We start from the raw sequence: 5000 nt of genomic DNA on the forward strand, positions 1-5000 counted from the left end.
AATACTCTCGGATGGAGGTGTCTGAGAAGTTTGGCGAATATGGACGAAAGTTAGCCACGGTGGTGTTCTAACATCGGTGCTAGGGACGCAAAACCGTCGAACGCATGGTTTCGAAGCGATGTGCGAAAAACGGGCCAAAATGGTGCACGAACAAAGGGGCACGCGCTATATCTGGCAGAAGGAGAACTCTGCGAGGTGTTGTGTGTATGGACGAAAAGTAGGCATTACGAAGTTGAGCAAACGCGCCGAAGACCGGGAATCGATATCTCCAACCGGCTGGTCGGTAGAGCGATTCCCAACACCCCATAGACACCGCAATGGGTGAAAATCGGCTAAGTCCCAGAAATGGGTTTTCACCCAAAAACAGGGTGATGGAGACATTGCACGGAGTTGGCGTATATGGACGAAAGTTAGCCACGGTGGTGTTCTAACATCACTACTTGGGACACAAAAGCGTCGGACGCATGGTTTCGAGGCAATGTGCGAAAAACGGGCCAAAATGGTGCACGAACAAAGGGGCACGCGCTATTTCTGGCAGAAGGAGAACTCTGCGAGGTGTTGTGTGTATGGACGAGAAGTAGGCATTACGGAGTTGAGCAAACGCGCCGAAGACCGCAACTCGATATCTCCAACCGGCTGGTCGGTAGAGCGATTCCCAACACCCCATAGACACCGCAATGGGTGAAAATCGGCTAAGTCCCAATATGTACCTTCAGAGCGGCATATCTCGAAAACTACTCGTCAGATCGGGGCCAAATTCACAGAGAAGACACATGTCGAAGAGTTGTTTCGGATGAGCGATAGTGGTTTTTGGGTGAAAATGTACCCCTAAACCTTGTACAGAGAGGACCCTTTCCGTAGAGCAAAATCCTGAAGGTCGGGGTCGCGCAAGGGTCGACATGGGTCGAGGTGGACTATCATGCGAAACCACTTTTTTCGGTCCCTACGGTGCCCCTAGATGATGAAAAGTACAATCCGAGGTTGATTACGAACACTTTTGTGCACCCCCTTCCGTAGAGCAAAATCCTGAAGGTCGGGGTTGCGCACAAGTCGACCCCCTTCCGTAGAGCAAAATCCTGAAGGTCGGGGTTGCGCACAAGTAGACCCCCTTCCGTAGAGCAAAATCCTGAAGGTCGGGGTCGCGCAAGGGTCGACATGGGTCGAGGTGGACTATCATGCGAAACCACTTTTTTCGGTCCCTACGGTGCCCCTAGATGATGAAAAGTACAATCCGAGGTTGATTACGAACACTTTTGTGCACCCCCTTCCGTAGAGCAAAATCCTGAAGGTCGGGGTTGCGCACAAGTAGACCCCCTTCCGTAGAGCAAAATCCTGAAGGTCGGGGTCGCGCAAGGGTCGACATGGGTCGAGGTGGACTATCATGCGAAACCACTTTTTTCGGTCCCTACGGTGCCCCTAGATGATGAAAAGTACAATCCGAGGTTGATTACGAACACTTTTGTGCACCCCCTTCCGTAGAGCAAAATCCTGAAGGTCGGGGTTGCGCACAAGTAGACCCCTTCCGTAGAGCAAAATCCTGAAGGTCGGGGTCGCGCAAGGGTCGACATGGGTCGAGGTGGACTATCATGCGAAACCACTTTTTTCGGTCCCTACGGTGCCCCTAGATGATGAAAAGTACAATCCGAGGTTGATTACGAACACTTTTGTGCACCCCCTTCCGTAGAGCAAAATCCTGAAGGTCGGGGTTGCGCACAAGTAGACCCCTTCCGTAGAGCAAAATCCTGAAGGTCGGGGTCGCGCAAGGGTCGACATGGGTCGAGGTGGACTATCATGCGAAACCACTTTTTTCGGTCCCTACGGTGCCCCTAGATGATGAAAAGTACAATCCGAGGTTGATTACGAACACTTTTGTGCACCCCCTTCCGTAGAGCAAAATCCTGAAGGTCGGGGTTGCGCACAAGTCGACCCCCTTCCGTAGAGCAAAATCCTGAAGGTCGGGGTCGCGCAAGGGTCGACATGGGTCGAGGTGGACTATCATGCGAAACCACTTTTTTCGGTCCCTACGGTGCCCCTAGATGATGAAAAGTACAATCCGAGGTTGATTACGAACACTTTTGTGCACCCCCTTCCGTAGAGCAAAATCCTGAAGGTCGGGGTTGCGCACAAGTAGACCCCCTTCCGTAGAGCAAAATCCTGAAGGTCGGGGTCGCGCAAGGGTCGACATGGGTCGAGGTGGACTATCATGCGAAACCACTTTTTTCGGTCCCTACGGTGCCCCTAGATGATGAAAAGTACAATCCGAGGTTGATTACGAACACTTTTGTGCACCCCCTTCCGTAGAGCAAAATCCTGAAGGTCGGGGTTGCGCACAAGTCGACCCCCTTCCGTAGAGCAAAATCCTGAAGGTCGGGGTTGCGCACAAGTAGACCCCCTTCCGTAGAGCAAAATCCTGAAGGTCGGGGTCGCGCAAGGGTCGACATGGGTCGAGGTGGACTATCATGCGAAACCACTTTTTTCGGTCCCTACGGTGCCCCTAGATGATGAAAAGTACAATCCGAGGTTGATTACGAACACTTTTGTGCACCCCCTTCCGTAGAGCAAAATCCTGAAGGTCGGGGTCGCGCAAGGGTCGACATGGGTCGAGGTGGACTATCATGCGAAACCACTTTTTTCGGTCCCTACGGTGCCCCTAGATGATGAAAAGTACAATCCGAGGTTGATTACGAACACTTTTGTGCACCCCCTTCCGTAGAGCAAAATCCTGAAGGTCGGGGTCGCACAAGTGTGCACCCCCTTCCGTAGAGCAAAATCCTGAAGGTCGGGGTCGCGCAAGGGTCGACATGGGTCGAGGTGGACTATCATGCGAAACCACTTTTTTCGGTCCCTACGGTGCCCCTAGATGATGAAAAGTACAATCCGAGGTTGATTACGAACACTTTTGTGCACCCCCTTCCGTAGAGCAAAATCCTGAAGGTCGGGGTCGCGCAAGGGTCGACATGGGTCGAGGTGGACTATCATGCGAAACCACTTTTTTCGGTCCCTACGGTGCCCCTAGATGATGAAAAGTACAATCCGAGGTTGATTACGAACACTTTTGTGCACCCCCAAAAATGGCCAAAATCCTGAAGGTCCGGGTTCTCGGGGCGCTCGAGGCCCTCTGACGTGCACGACAAACCGGTACCCACGCCGAGCTTCAGAATTTGGTCTCCAGAGACTAAGTCCCAACCGAAACTGGCAACCCACAAAAGTATACCAAGGAGTGGTCGGATCGAGTTACAGTGTTCGAGAGTATTGACGAGGATGGTTATACGCAACTTTTTGCTAAAGGTGTCCAAGACCGTCAGACCCTTACTTACGGAGATATAAGACACGTGCGTGGTTGCTCGTGCCGAGCTTCAGAAATGTTGCTCCAGAGACTAAGTCCCAGAAAACCTTCCGACCCCAAAAACTCCCAGAAGGAGGCGTCGGATCGTTTCGCGATATTCTAGTGAAATGTTCAGCTCGACGGAATGCAACTTTTACCTAAACGGGTCCAAGACCGTCAGACGCTTAGGTACGGAGATACGGGCATGGGTCGGTTTTCCCCATACAAAATACCCCATGGAAAACTGCAAAACCCAAAAACAGGTCGAAGGAGTGGTCGGATCGTTTCGTGGTGTTCTAGTGAAATGTTCCATTCGATAGGGCGCAACTTTTTGCTAAAGGTGTCCAAGACCGTCAGACACTTACTTACGGAGATATAAGACACGTGCGTGGTTGCTCGTGCCGAGCTTCAGAAATGTTGCTCCAGAGACTAAGTCCCAGAAAACCTTCCGTCCCCAAAAACTCTCAGAAGGAGGCGTCGGATCGTTTCGCGATGTTCTAGTGAAATGATCAGCTCGACGGAATGCAACTTTTACCTAAAGGGGTCCAAGACCGTCAGACGCTTAGGTACGGAGATACGGGCATGGGTCGGTTTTCCCCATACAAAATACCCCATGGAAAACTGCAAAACCCCAAAACAGGTCGAAGGAGTGGTCGGATCGTTTCGTGGTGTTCTAGTGAAATGTTCCATTCGATAGGGCGCAACTTTTTGCTAAAGGTGTCCAAGACCGTCAGACCCTTACTTACGGAGATATAAGGCACGTGCGTGGTTGCTCGTGCCGAGCTTCAGAAATGTTGCTCCAGAGACTAAGTCCCAGAAAACCTTCGGACCCCAAAAACTCCCAGAAGGAGTCGTCGGATCGTTTCGCGATGTTCTAGTGAAATGTTCAGCTCGACGAAATGCAACTTTTACCTAAAGGGGTGCAAGACCGTCAGACGCTTAGGTACGGAGATACGGGCATGGGTCGGTTTTCCCCATACAAAATACCCCATGGAAAACTGCAAAATCCAAAAACAGGTCGAAGGAGTGGTCGGATCGTTTCGCGATGTTCTACTGACTTTTTAGGCTTACCGAGACACAACTTTCCGCAGAAGGGTGCAAAACTGTCAGACTCATAGTTTCGGAGATACAAGCATGGGTCATGTTTGCTCGTGCCGAGCTTCAGAATTTTCCATGGCCAAAAAGCCCTAGAATTTGACATTTCACTATTATAGGGAGGTATGGTTGTACTGAGTCGTCATAGAAAGTTTAGCCTCCTCATGTAAACTGACGATTCGATATCAGGGAGGTCGGGAGTTGTCGAAAAGAGACCCTAGGACCTAATACTAGACTCATGTAGTGGCAAGGTGTTTCGGCCCGTGGGTGACGGTTGTATGAAATTTGGGTGACGGCAACTACGACTGGTTCTGGTACCGGGAAGGTGTGTCCTGGTGTCCGGAGGCGTTTTAACGGTAGCTGGGTGGTCGGAACGGTGACCTAGGGTGGTTTTGGGGTAAATCACCTACCTCCACCGATGGTCAACCAGAGGCTAGTGGTACTTGGAAAACACCCTGGGAAGGTGTCCCAGGGCTCGGAGTAGTAGTAACAAGGGATGCCGCTGTCTCTAGGTCGCGGAACCACTGTGCTTGCCTGCAACACAGTCCTAGGGAGAGCGGCCGAAAGGTTCCGCACGGTG

This window comes from Anopheles nili (genome assembly GCF_943737925.1).
Source record: "Anopheles nili chromosome X unlocalized genomic scaffold, idAnoNiliSN_F5_01 X_unloc_22, whole genome shotgun sequence".
Classification (NCBI taxonomy): Eukaryota; Metazoa; Arthropoda; class Insecta; order Diptera; family Culicidae; genus Anopheles; species Anopheles nili.